Source organism: Macaca mulatta, chromosome X (genome assembly GCF_049350105.2).
Source record: "Macaca mulatta isolate MMU2019108-1 chromosome X, T2T-MMU8v2.0, whole genome shotgun sequence".
Lineage (NCBI taxonomy): Eukaryota > Metazoa > Chordata > Mammalia > Primates > Cercopithecidae > Macaca > Macaca mulatta.
Window position 1 is genome coordinate 46,303,237 of NC_133426.1, and position 15,556 is coordinate 46,318,792.

Here is a 15,556-nt window from a genome sequence, read left to right on the forward strand (position 1 = left end):
CTAGTTCTACATCCTTGAGGAATCGCCACACTGTCTTCCACAATGGTTGAACTAGTTTACAGTCAATGTGGGGGATTTTATTGCTGATGGAAGTGGCTTTCAGCAGGAGGACTAACTGAAAAGGGGATGGAGTGAGAAGGTATTCCTCCCCTAAAGTCCAGCTGGCCAGACTCTTCTCCGAAGTCCTGCTGTCAAGCTGTCTGTCTGAAGTCAAGCTGTTTCTCTCTGACGTCAAACCACAGTCTCTGACGTCCAGCTGCTTCTCCTCTCTGGCAGTGGAGCCTGGGGTTTTTATGGGTACAGGATGCGGGACCGGGTAGGCCATGGGTGGTTTTGGAAAAGGCAACATTGGAGCAGGAAAACAGGAATGCATGTTCTCACTTTGGGCAACAGTTCTAGGCTTGAGGGTGGGGCTTCGCCAGGGACTTCATCCTTTTCTGCCTAGAATATTCCTGCCTCCTGTTCCTATCACTAAGTCAAATAAACTCAAGGAAAACGGTAGGTGAAAGGAAATACTTAGTGACTCGGGTAACCTAACCATGGGTGGACTCGCCTCAAGGACAACTATTCCAAGAACTCAAACTCTTTAAGACCTGCCCTCCGCTTATCTCAGCATTTTGGCTTTAGTCTCTCCTACTATAGGTGGACTTTGTTTCTGCACCAGGGAAGACAGACCTCTGGTAGTTCTGGACTCAAACACTGATGGCTGTAGCCCTGGAGAAGAAAGAGGATCTTCTTTATCCAGGACCAGGTAAAAAGATCTTGTAGAAAGCATTGGATTACATGCCCATCCATGGATGACAGATCACCCCACCCCCCCGTCACCCCACCCAGTGTGGTCAGGGCAATAGTGTCTGACCCAAGAAATATGATGATGAAGAGAGCCCAGACCTGGCCGCTGGGGAATCATTTTGAACCACAGAGTCTCCCCAAATCATGTTGGTTATAGTAGCCTTGACCTACTGACCTCTGGAATCTGTGTCTTCTCCCCTCTCTCTGTTTGCCTATGCTGAGATTTTAGTACTCAAGAAGTACAAATACTTTTTGAGCACATACTATGTGTACCGTGCTAGGTACTGTGGATTTTGTATGAACAAGACAAAAAAAGACTGACTTCACTTAACTTCCAGCAGGTGAACCTTGCAAAACCCAGAACAGCCAGTCCTGATCTTTTGTGTTGATGGCGTGAGAAATCACAGAACAAGGTATGCCGCTCTAAAGAATAGCCTTCATGGCCGGGCGTGGTGGCTCACGCCTGTAATCCCAACACTTTGGGAGGCCAAGGCAGGTGGATCACGTGAGGTCGGGAGTTTGAGACCAGCCTGACCAACGTGGAGAAACCCTGCCTCCACTAAAAATACAAAAAATTAGCCAGGCATAGTGGCACATGCCTGTAATCCCAGCTACTTGGGAGGCTAAGGCAGGAGAATCGCTTGAACCTGGGAGGTGGAGGTTACAGTGAGCCGAGATCATGCCGTTGCACTCCAGCCTGGGCAACAAGAGCAAAACTCCATCTCAAAAAACAAAAACAAAACAGAATAGTCTCCATTCACTGTCTCCACTTCTTATTCTCTCATTATCTCTATCCCACTGCATTGTCCTCCACCATTCCACTGAAACTGCCCTGGAAAAACCCACCAAGAACCTTCTTATTGCAACCACAAATGCACCATTTTTGTCCTCATTTGTATTGAACTTGGGTGCATTTCATATTGCTATCTACTGCCTATATTCTAAAACTCTGTCTTTTCTTACCTTTGGTGACGTGCACTTTTCTGGCTCTCCTAGATATCTGAATGAGAGGTCAGTTAATTATACTTTTCAATTTTCACTCTTTATGCTTCTTTTATAAATAGAAAGTTTTATATTAAAAATTGAATTTTTTAAATAAAAGTAATTTAAGGCTAATAAGAAAGCTAAAAAAAATCTAGGATTCAAGAGAAAAGGAGTATTGATCTAGCTCTAATTCTATCTAACAGTCAGAATAAACTCTCTACATTTCAATAGCCTAATCTCTAAGAAAAGGAGATATTGCTAGATTTAATTGAATAAGCATTGACTGTACATTCATTCTCTGTACCAAATCACATAGATATATAATACTAGGTATTTGGAGTACAAAGATGATGAAGACCTTGCCAATGGCTCAAAGAGCAGTGGTGGAGGGGCAGGACAGATTTTGTAGATGAAATGATAATTGTCCTGAGATCCAAGCAAGTGTTCATCAGGCTAACAAAGTGTCATGGTAGTCAGAGTCAAAGCAGGTAGATTAGCAAAAGCCAAATTTGCTGTGAGTCCTGAGTAGGATCACAGCTGAAGTATAGAGTTTGGAATACGGAGCAGGGAGCCAAGCTGAGGCCAGAAAGAGGAGACAGGAATCAGATCAAGGAAAACCTTACAGGAAGTGCAAAATGTGAACTTTTTCTGCAAGCAATGGGGAGGCAGTAGGGCTGGGCTTTCTTAGCCTGGGCTATTAATGTAGTTGACCATCTTTTTGCATGTGTTAACCATTTCAAAATCTACTAGATTGCTTATCTTTTTCTTATCAATTGGTAGGGCGCTTTAAATATCTAGATCTTAAAAATGTACCTGTTTCCAGTGTTGCAAATATTTTCTCTCAATCTGTCACTTATTTTTTACGCTTGCCTATGTGACTTTGCAGTATAGAAGTTCTGTAGTTTAATGTAGATACATGCAGTGGTCTTTTACTTTTGTGAATTCAAAGAATTAATTTTGTGTTTTTAAAAGTCCCTCTTCATTCCAAATGTGAAAAATATTGTCTTGTCTAATTATATCATAGTTTTGCTTTTATAGCTAGCTTTATTCTGTCTTGGATTTTACTTTGTGCATGGTGTAAGGTACACATCAAACTTATTTTTTTCTCAAAGGAAGAAATACCTTTCACACCATTATTTCTTGTGCAGTCTATTCTGTCCCATGGTATGAAATGTCATCTTAATCACATTCTAAATCCAGATTTTCCTGTATACATTAATTAACATATGTAAATACATAAAACATTCAAAACCACCAAAAGCTAAATAAGAAAATGGTCAAAGGACATGAACAGAAAATTAATGGAAGATATATTTAGCTAACCTCCAACCTCAGTAGAAGCTTAAAGTGCTGATTAAAATAATAAAATAAAATTGTTTCTAAAATCAACAAAATGTCACACTAGGGGTTAAAAATAAACCAAAGTTTATAAAGGTAAATTTTAATGAACATTCTCATTCTCTCCTGTTGAGAATGTAAGTTGGTATAATCTTTCTATTCTTAAATTCATAATTCTCATTAACACAATAAATCATCCTTTAGCAGTGTATCCTTTAAAAAAAAATTCAAAGATTGTCAAGGATTTACATAAAGGATGCCCGTGTCAGTGATATTTAAAACCAAGACAAATTTAAAGCAACCTAAATGTTCGTCAATAGGAATTAGTTAAATTAATTATGATACTTGCTTATTAGAGAATATCACACAGTTATTTATTTATTTAGAGACGATGTTTTGCTCTTTTTGCCCAGGCTGGAGTATGTAAAGGCACAATCTCAGTTCACTGCAACCTCCACCTCCTGGGTTCAAGCTATTTTCCTACGTCAGCCTCCCAAGTAGCTGGGATTATAGGCATGCGCCACTACACCTGGCTAACTTTTTGTATTTTTAGTAGAGATAGGGCTTCACCATGTTGGTCAGCTGGTCTCAAACTCCAGACCTCAGGTGATCCACCCACCTCAACCTCCCAAAGTGCTGGGATTACAGGTGTGAGCCACCGTGCTCGGGCCACACAGTTGTTTAAAAGGATGCCTTCATAGTGTGATTTTTAAAACAGTTTCAATTAAAAAATGTTTCTGCACAAGATTCAATATACAGTTATTAACAATGTCTTGCCAAGCTAATTTCAGTTCTTTTTTGAAGAGATAACTAGACTGATACGTAAGTGGAATTTAATACAACTGAAAGAATGTGTAAAACTTCTAATATATATAGAGAGAGCTCCTGGTACACCTGGTGGATTGTAGTTGCCAGGTACTGAAATATAGAAGTAAATAAAATGTAACCCCTGCCCTCAAAAAAGCACATAATCCAAAACAGCAGGGAACAGACAGATGAAAAATTATAGCACAATGTTGTAAATGCAAGGAGTATTCAGACTTACCACGTAAGGAAGCACAGAGAACAAGTATGAAAGTCAACCCAAGGGCATCATGGTAGAATGACTTAGAACCAGTATATCTGAATCCTGCAATTTTTGAGAAGGACTCTCCCATTCTCTGTATGGATTTGAGTGGAAAATGCTGGAAGAATGGCAAATCAACTTGGTAGGTCCATTGAACAACTTATCTGATAACTAGTCTCTACTAGCATACCTCAGGATGCTGTACTTGACATTCCTCCTTTTTTTGAAAACGTTTTAAATAATTTGGATGAAGACGTATAAACATACTTTAATCATTTACAAATGACCCAAAGATGGGAGGAATAGTTAACATAAAAGATGAAGGAATCAAGAATCAAGATAGAGCTGGAAAGGCTGAAATGACGGACCTCACTGACAGGATGCAAGTTAACCAGAATGCAAAGTCCCACATTTAATTCAAAGGCTGGGTTAGCCTAGAGTAGGTAGCAGTTTATATTTTTAAAGACCGATGGGTTTCATTTGATTGCAAGTTCAACACCATCTTAAGGGACACTAATGCATTTCTGTCCAAGACATCAGCTGTGCCTGCATCAGGACACTCTGTACTGGCTGGACTACACCTGAAACAAAACCACTATCTCCCTTTAAGGAAGGGCTGTATCTTGCCAGATCGTAGTGAAAACAGGAGAAAATTGAGACTCTTCTGCATGAGAAAGAGAACATGAGAGTCTTCCCCAAATATCTGATGGATCACATTTATTCTGCATGGCAACATAGGGAACACTTTGGAACTTAACAGGAGATATATTTATCCACATTGGAGGAAACATTTATGAGCACCTTAGGACAGGTAGCACATCTAAATAATAACATTGCAGAACATTTACTCTCTGCCATGGAATTTCTCATTTAATCTTCACTCGGTTTTATGAGGTCGGTAGTATTGTTATGCCCATATTACATACATAAAATAGATTTACTGAATTAAATTAAAATTAACTCATGCTGCCCATAAATAAAATGGACTGCCCTCAAGGTAGTAAGTATCCAGGTTGATGCAGAGGGAATGTAGCACTGAGGCCCTCCCAGTCTAAAATTCTATCATTCTGTGATTAGATGAACTCAAGTTTATATGGGACACAGTTACCATGTCCAGGAAAAGTATGTGAAAATTTGCTATATCATTATTTTAAAAGGAGCAAGAATGAAAAGTCTTTCTGTGCAGCCCCTGTCCTCTTAGCTGGGGCAATTAGTCGTGTCTTTAATAGGTGAGCTCAGCTCCATCAACTTGCTCAGCCATCCTGTCACTTGCTCGAACATGGGTGAGTTAGATGCCCAGTTCCACTATCTGGTAGAGCCTAATGGTTCATGTTTCTCCCACATCTAAGCATTCCTACTTCCTGCTATGGTGACCCAAGTTTAAATGTTATGACTTTCACCTCTGTTTCCCTGACTGGCCATCCTATTCATCACCTGAGACAAAAGTTCTACCTACCATATAGTCGACATCTTTTAGCATTTACTAGGATGCTAAGTCCCATGTAATGTTTCCAAAAACCCTATAATAATAGTAAGTAGTATTGCTATTCCTATTTTATAGATGTGGAAACAGGTTTTGCATGTCCCTGAAGTACTAACAATTCTACGGGCTGGATCTACAATTCAAACCTAGATCTGTCGACTTCCAAATCCATGCTCTTACCCATCATCCCCTGGAGCTAGTTCTCTTGACTAATACCATCATATGTTGTTAAGTCTTTCCATGCCTGGGGCCATGAATGTATTAATGACTATAATCATGGAGCCTCCGCTCACAGGAATCCTAGGATTTCCCACCACACAAATTGTCTCAGTGCTGTGCCCCACCAGCTTGATTAGATGTCACTTTTGAGCTGGCAGTGAGCCATATTAATGTCCCTGAGAGCCCCCATCAAGGCCAAATTGGTTTCTCTTAAGTCCCCTTGCTCCCCTTGATAACGAACAAGAAAGAGGAGAAAAATGTGTAAATCAGAAGTGAAATCATCACCTTGAAATATTTCATACCCTTCAAACTCTTGAGAAATAACCAAATGTGTTGTCACAAATAACTGGGAGACATTAGAATAAAAGTTCATGTGACATTTGAAGGAGAGGATGAAGATCCTCCAAGTGCATCAGCAGAAGCAGCGAAAAAGTAATAATATATTTTATGCAAGAGTCTATTGGAAAGAGGAAGCATATGGAAGAAGGCAATAGCAGATTACTAAAAGCAGATGGGAACATTTTTACTTTGTGAAGAAAGTCTATGGAGATCCCAAGTTAACTAGAGAAACATTCCTATTTTGAGTACAACAAATATCTCAGTCCCATGAACACTGGGCCTAGACCAAGGATTGGCAACATTTGGTGGTCAGAGTGCCCTGGAAAAAGGATTGGAGAGATAGGCAAAGTAGTTTAGGGGGCTTGCCTCAGCATTAGACATGGTTGCACATCAAGGAGCTGAATGTTTGAGCCCTGGGTAGACTCTATAGTATGTGAAGAAGACCCTTAGCTCTCCTGCCTGTCCCTGGAATACTGGAATTCTGAGAAATTGCCAGTCTTGCACTGTGGAGACATTCCCATACCTACACGAGAGCTTCAGGAGCTGAGGACAGCTACCTATAGTGGGATGCCGGGACCAACATCAAGGTAATGGCGAAAGGAAATTTTCAGGAAACGGTGTGACTGGCCACGCTCTGTGTGAGCAGCAAGAGAGACTTGCCACTGTGTGTTTCCACCTGGAAAGCTGTAAAATCTGTGGAGAAGGCCTGTGAATATATTGAAACCAGTCAGTAGAAAGACAAATAAATATAATCATTATTGAATTGTTATAACAAGTGAGTCTATTGCAAACTCATTATGATGGTATAAGCCTATTGACCAACTACATCCTTATTATAGTTATTATAATTACTGGCTCAGTGGAACTATCACCAAACTCCCTACTATAATTTGTTTGGTCTTTTTTTAAATGTTTGTTATAAACCAGTAAGCCTCATCCTCCTGTGAGATGTATCATGTTATCTGTTACTAATACAAGTTAAATACTAAGATATAGGAATTACTTACTTCTATTACACAGAATCCAAAATTTTCCCAATAATAATGCTATTAGCACCGTAGCAGACACTGTTAGTGCCTAACCCAAATCCCCTGAGCCCCACCCCTACAGACTAAAGGCTGCTTACTGTGAATATCTGTGACTCTCTGCTTGAGAGTGTTTTCCTGGCTACCAGAGCATGCAGGGGCCTATGCATGGCAAAATGAAAGTTCTGAAGAATTAATTAACTCCCAATGATGAATGGGAGTTGGAAGATAAAAACCCCAGCTTCCTTTCCCTTTGGTTGAGATAACTCTGAGGTGTGTCTTTTCCACTAGCTCCAGGAGTTTCCCAGCAGTATTGCACTCCAGTTGCCTACGGTGGTAACTTACTGTAATACACATCCTTTGTTGGCTTCCCTGCCTTATATCCCCAATCCTCAACCAGTGCTTTCTGATATTCTACCCCTCACCCAAATTAATAATTAGCACTCAAATCCTTGTCTCAGGGTCTACTTCTGCTGTAACCGAGGCTAAAACATCTACTAACTCTTTTTTTCTGACATACCTTTCTGGGTGGGGAAGACAGTGGACCGTAGACATTTGTTACCTTCAGTACATCCATGGGAGTATGATATATGTCATTTGTGTCACAGTAGAATAAAAGTTGAGAATTGTCATAAAACATGCACCTGGCTAGTTGATTGACCATGACACAAGGTGGCTTCAAGAAGAGATGACAGCTCGGTAAAGAAAGGGTTCCTGGGCCAGGCACAGTGGCTCATGCCTGTAATCCCAGCACTTTGGGAGGCCAAGGCGGGAGGATCACAAGTTCAGGAGTTCGACACCAGCTTGACCAACATGGTGAAACCCCGTCTCTACTAACAATACAAAAATTAGCCGGGCGTGGTGGCGGGCACCTGTAGTCCCAGCTACTCAGGAGGCTGAGGCAGGAGAATCACGTGAACCTGGGAGGCAGAGGTTGCAGTGAGCCGAGATCATGCCACCGCACTCCAGCCTGGGCAACAGAGCTAGACTCTGTCAAAGAAAAAAGAAAAGAGAAGAAGAGAAGAGAAGAGAAAAGAAAAGAAGAAAAGGCTCCTGGAGAACAGGGCCACACTTTATGGTCCCTTCACAACCAGTCCCAGGTTTAATGAATGTTAGTTTATGGAAAAAGGCCTGAGAATACCCCTTTAGCTCTGAGAGGCACCGGCTGTGAGCACAGAGAGGCAAAGAAAAATTAAGAACAGTTTCCTTTTTGTGTAAATACAGGGAAACTTTTTCTTTTCTTTTTTTATTAAGATAGGTGAAGCAGCTCAATGTCAACTTCTGGAATGGTAGAGCAAGAACCTCTGAAAATCTGCTCCTCATAAAAGCAAGGAGAACACTAGAAAAAAACTGTCAGAATCAACGTTTTCAGGACTCTGGAAATTAAAACTTGCAACAATCTTAGGAATGTTTATTCAAGAAAATTGGCTAAATCTTGGTAAGAACAGCAAATATTGTAGCCTCTTAACCTATCTGAATCCCATCCCTCTCTCCCCAGCTCCGCAGTAGCCTTAAAAGCTTTAAAAACTGTAACTACAGTGGCTGGAAAATCCAGCAGCCTAGCATCCACTGGAGAGAGCAAAAGAGGTTTGGAGTTGGCCAGGTGTGGTGGCTCAGGCCTGTAATCTCAGCACTTTGGGAGACTGAGGCAGGTGGATCATGAGGTCAGGAGTTCAAGACCAGCCTGACCAACATGGTGAAATCCCGTCTCTACTAAAAATACAAAAAAAAAAAAAAAAAAAAATTAGCCAAGCATGGTGGCATGCACCTGTAATCCCAGCTACTCAAGAGGCTGAGGTATGAGAATCGCTTGAACCCCAGAGGCAGAGGTTGCAGTGAACTGAGATTGTGCCAGTGCACTCCAGCCTGGGTGACAGAGTGGACTCCGTCTCAAAAAAAAAAAAGAGGTTTGGAGTTTCCCAAAAGATCCAACCCCAGAGAATTATTACTGTTTAACATGTCTGGCAGTTCACTAAAAAGTTCCATTCTCAGGCCTCATTTTCATTTGGCCTGAGTCAGAGCCTTCTCTGTACAAAAGCCTACTCTGACAAATACCCTGTAGGGTATTTATAAAAACAATAATTGACAGCTGCATAACATCACAGCTGCCTAAGGTGGTGTTACTAGTTGGGGCCAACAAGAGACTCATCAAAAAATGTAAAAGAAAAAAACCGAGGAATTAGATGTTCATAAGGGGCTTTGAGGAGTTCTGACATATTCCAGGGAATCTAAGAGGTCATGTGAATGTGCTGGTCTGTGTGCATGGTCCAGGAAAGACCTCAGAGAGCCCTACACTTAAAACCTAATACAATGTATGTGAGAAAAAGAAGACTAAACTCTCATCTCTGGCTGATCTTGAGGCTCTGCACAAGCAGGAAGAGAAGGCTAAGGCAGAGGTGCAAGCCTGCCTGCTGAAACATTCAAAGCATATTCCAACACATATATGGAGCACTTCAGCAAAGGCTGGGAGACTTATTGGTTCAAGACATTTAAGAGAAACTTAATTGCATTAATAGCTGACCACTATGGTAATTAAGCAGAGACTTCAGTGGCTACACACAACAAAGAATACAGATTTTATAGAATTAGTCCAGGAAAGTTACTAAACACACTATAAATCAATACCTCTTATGACTATAGAAGCAAAAATCCTTAGAAAAAATACTAGCAAGGCTGGGCGCAGTGGCTCATGTCTGTAATCCCAGCACTTTGGGAGGCCGAGGCAGGCGGATCACAAGGTCAGGAGTTGGAGACCAGACTGGCCAATATAGTGAAACTCCATCTCTACAAAAAACACAAAATTATCTGGGCATGGTGGTGCATGCCTGTAATCTGAGCTACTTGGGAGGCTGAGGCAGGAGAATCGCTTGAACCCAGGAGGCGGAGGTAGGGGTGAGCCAAGATCATACCATTGCACTCCAGCCTGGGCAACAAGTCTGAAACTCCTTCTCAAAAGAAAAAGAAAAATACTAGCAAACTGGCAAACTGAATCCAGCAACGTGTAAAAAGAATTATATACCATGGCCAAGTGGACTTTATCACAAGAATGCAAGGTTGTTTAACATGCAAAAATCAACCAATATAACATACCATATTAATAAAATATAGGACAAAAACCACATGATTACATCAAAAGATGCTGAAATACCATTGAGAAAATCCAGCACACTTTCATGATAAAAACACTCAAGAAACTGGGAATAGAAGAGATCTTAACCTGATGTTAGATATGAGTTCTAAATTTCTTCTCAAAGAATATGTAAGTATGTTCAATTCTTTGCCTTCTACTTTTAAACTTAACTTCCTCGTAAAGCAACCTTTTTTGATTACCTACTCCACCCTGACTCATTCCGATTACCTACTCTACCCTGACTCATTCGGATCATCTGCTACCTGCTCTGCCCTGACTCCCGCCAAAGTACTCACCCCGTCATTCTCTTTAAATTAGCCAATCGGAATTAGTTTAGCCTGTGCGGTCTAACCCTTGCCAATAGGGGAATGACACAGCAGCAGGGGCCACGTGCATCAGAGATAAGAACCCCTTCCCCTCCCTTGTCCAAGTGTGCGCTCACCATTGCTCCACCTATAAGGGCGCACCCTTCTATAGAAGTACCTTGCCTTGCTGAGAATTAAAAAGAAAACTTTATATTCAAGTGCTATTTCTTCTGTGGCACCAAAACTTTATATATAACACTGAGAAAGGGCATCTACAAAAATTCACAGTGAATATCATACTTAATGATTGAAGACCAAATTCTTTCCCTGTAAAATCAGGAAAAAGGCAAGGATGTCCATTCTCACCACTTTTATTCAATATTGTAATGGAGGTTATAGCCCTGGCAATTAGACAAGAAAAACATATAAAAGACATACAGATCAGAAAGGAAGAAGTAAAACTATCTATATTCACAGATGACAAGGTCTTATTTAGAGAAGATCATAAGGAATGGACACCAAAATTATTAGAACTAATAAATGAGTTCAGCAAGATTGCAAGATACAAGACCAGTATACAAAATCATTCGTACTTCAATATACTCACAATGTACAATTTGACAATGAAATTACGGGAACAATCCTATTTAGAATAGCATCAAAAAGAATAAAAATGTCTCTACTGAGAAGAGGACCCAGAAAAAACAAAAAAGGATAAACAGGAATAAATTTAACAAAAGAGGTTACAACATAAAATACAATATAAAAACAAAAAGACAAATGACCCAATTACAAATCGGGCAAAAGTTTGAGTAGACATTTCTCCAAAGACATATGGGCCAATAAACACATATTATTAGTCATTAGACAACTAAAAATCAAAACTATGATGAGATAACACCTCATACCCACTAAGATGGCTATAATCAAAAGGACAGGTAATAACAAGTGTTGACGAGGATGGGGAAAAATTAGAACTCTCATATGTTGCTGGTGGAAATATAAAATGGTGCAGCCACAGTGGAAAACAGTCTGGCAGTTCCTCACAAAGTGAATCATACAGTTATCACATGACCCAGCTATTCCACACCTACTTATTTCCCCAAGAGAACTGAAAACATATGTCCACACAAAAACTTGTACATGAATGTCTATTACAGTATTTTGCTTTTTCTTTTTTTTGAGACAGAGTCTCTCTCTGTTGTCCAGGCTGGAGTGCAGTGGCGCAATATGGCTCACTGCAACCTCCGCCTCCCACCTTCAAGCGATTCTCCTGCCTCAGGCTCCCGAGTAGCTGGGACTACAGGCGCCTGCCAATTTTTGTATTTTTCGTAGAGATAGGGTTTCACCATATTGACCAGGCTGGTCTCAATCTCCTGACCTTGTGACCCGCCTCGGCCTCCCAAAGTGCTGGAATTACAGCTGTGAGCCACCGCACCCGGCCCAACATTTTTCATAATAGCCAAAAGGTAGAAGCAACCCAAATGATGACTGAATAAACAAAATGTGGCATGCCCATACAATGGAATATTATTCAGTCATAAAAAGAAATAAAGTTTTAATACATGCTATAACATGAATAGACCTTGAAAACATTATGCTAAGCTAAACAAGCCAGGCATCAAGGCCACATATTGTATGATTCAACTTATATTAAATTCCAGAATAGGCAGATCCATGGAGACAGATAGTGAATTGATGGTTGCCAGAGACTGCAGGAGGAGGGAATGGGGAATGGCTCCTAATGGGGGGATAAAAATGGGATACAGTTTTATCCTTGCGGGTGGATAAAAATGTTCCGGAATTAGGCAGTGGTGATGGTTATACAATTTTGTGAATATACTGAAAACTGTTGGATTTTGTACACTCCAAAAGAATAAATTTTATGGTATGTGCATCACATCTCAATAAAGTTATTATTTAAAATGTAATAAATAATAATAAAATACAAGAAAAAAATAGATGAAGCAGGAATGCTTGCCAGCAACAGCCTCTGTTATAAGGAAGAAACATGGCCTCCTAGGTGATATCAAGGCCAAAGCCCTCAGGCTACTTTTTGCATCCTTAGAACTCAGGGATGTAACTTCATCGTGCACTACAGTATTGCAAGGGGCTGGGGTATTCTTTGTTTTTCTTTTCTTTTTTTTTTTTTTTTGAGACGGACTGTCCCTCTGTGTCCCTGACTGGAGTGCAGTGGCGCGATCTCTGCTCTCTGCAACCTCTGCCTCCCAGGTTGACGCCATTCTCCTGCCTCAGCCTCCCGAGTAGCTGGGACTACAGGCGCCCGCCACCAAGCCCGGCTAATATTTTTTGTATTTTTAGTAGAGACAGGGTTTCACCATGTTAGCCAGGATGGTATCGATCTCCTGACCTCATGATCCGCCCGCCTCGGCCTTCCAAAGCGCTGGGATTACAGGCTTGAGCCACCGCGCACGGCAGGGCTGGGATATTCTTTTCCAGAAATTCTCCTAAAACATCCAGCTTCAGTGCAGTTTGTGGGGGCAAATGAGGAGAACGAGCAATCCTGCTTGAGCACGTGTCCCTCGGCATGCCAGATGACAGTGATGAACACCTATGCAGATTTCTAATTTATGAACTACTTTGAAAATGATTTGGAGAGGAAGTAGCAAAGGTGACATGCCTGCTAAAGGGGAGGAAGTTAAAGAAAAAGATGGTCTCAGGGCCAGCTTCATGAGTGTGCCACCTGTGCAGTCACACAGGGCCTCATACTCTGAGGGGTCTTGCGCTTGGTTTAATGCCTTGCTGTTGCTGTCTCAAAGGTCTTAGTAATTTAATCTTCAAACTTGTATCTTGTAAGTGAAGTCTGATGGAACAATGGAGCATGAGCATAAGCAGACAAGATAGGAGCAGCATGTGTATCCACTAGTCCTTGTTGCCTTGTTCACATAGAACATTTTAATACCTCAAGAGCACAGAATTCCAGTGGAACCATGATGCCCCAAGAGTTTGCTGACACTAAAAGTGAATCAACTTGAGGGTGTTACTTCTACAACTGAATAAGTAAGGTCACTGACAGCGCAAAAAGCCATGTTACCATTTGAACCAGAGTTTTTTTTTTTTTTCTTTGAGACAGAGTCTTGATCTGTGACCCAGGCTGGAGTGCAGTGCTGCCATCTCGGCTCACTGCAACCTCTGCCTCCTGGGCTCAAGCGATTCTCCTGCCTCAGCCTCCAGGGCAGCTAGGATTACAGGTGCCTGCCACCACACCTGGCTAATTTTTGTATTTTTAGTAGAGACCGGGTTTCGTCATGTTGGCCAGGCTGGTCTCAAACTCCTGATCTCAAGTGATCCTCCCGCCTCAGTCTCCCAAAGTCCTGGGATTATAGGCGTGAGCCACTGAACTTGGCCTGAACCAAAACTTGCCAAGAAGGTAATGGTGTTCTGGCCAGGCACTGTGGCTCACGCCTGTAATCCCAGCACTTTGGGAGGCTGAGGCGGGCAGATCACCTGAGGTCCGGGGGTTCGAGAGAGCCCAGCCAACATGGCAAAACCCAGTCTGTACTAAAAATGGAAAAATTAGCTGGGCATGGTAGTGCATGTCTGTAATCCCAGCTACTCGGGAGGCTCAGGCATGAGAATCGCTTGAACCTGGGAGGCGGAGGTTGCAGTGAGCCGAGATCGTGCCACTGCACTCCAACCTGGGTGACAGAGTGAGACTCCATTTCAAAAAAAAAAAAAAAAGAAAAGAAAAAAGAAAAAAATAGAACGTAATGATGTTCTGAGAAACACAGACAACCAAGAGACCCCATTACATCTTATCTTACCCTTGTTGCTTTCCTTTATTAGCCAACCACTTTCTCTGAAAATGATGATATAAAAGGAAGCAGAAAATAGGCCAACTCATAGTTCCTTTTCCTTTCAGTTTTTCCTTATTCATCAGTAAGCCAAAGGCAAAAAGTGTTGGTAGCATGTGTGCATATCAAGATGTGAAATGAAAGTATTTGGCTTTGTTTTGTGTAGTGTTTTCCACTGTTCTGGTAAGAATGAAATACATATCCATATGTGACCTACAAAATACTAATTGCATAATTTTGGTGATTCTGCATATGGGTTAAATGCTCTTATATTTTGATTTAAAAGTAGCACTGGGTAACACAAAACTAAATGGCCCAATTCATGCTAATAATTTAAATTTTTAACTTTACTTAGAACCACATTAGCAAATAAAAAACGTAATGACTAGTTGAGAAAAAGAGACCATGGAAGAAAGGATAAAGCTTCACATTTTATTACCTCTAATGTACTTTGTTCCTGCTTTTTGAACAAGGAGTCCTGCATTTTTATTTTGCACTGGGCCCTGCAATTTATGTAATTGGAAATTGCCTTGATATCTGCATTTGTGGTTTTCAAAAAGTCTGCCACTTCACAAGCCCACACTTTATGTTGGAGTCATTGTGTAGGTGTAAATTGCGTGAGTAGGTGTGTGTTAGCAGGGGTGGAGTGAGGAGGGGAAAGCGCTAGAGAGCAGGGCGACAGTGGCAAGGCCAAATTAAGAGCACACAGATGTCAGAAAAGGAAGTGGTCATTGGATTCTCTGAAGGGCTCACAGTGTTAAAGTCACAGGAACAATGCTGAGATATTATCACGTTAAATTTTCCAAGTCAAATGGTGAAGAGATGGAGGTGGGGGGAGGAGTTTCAGCTTCACCATGGCAGCAAAAAGGTTTCAGAAGCCTGCGTGAAGCAGTTCTCTCTCAGAGCTAAATGTACAGAATGTAAAAGACAACCAGAATTGGTTGTAAATGTCATTTGTTGTGAGATGGAAAGTAATCTCAAGATTTTTCCCATATTTAACCCTCGGCATTTTTGTGAAAAAGAGTTGCTGCTTCCCAGTACCCATGCAGAGAATGTTTTC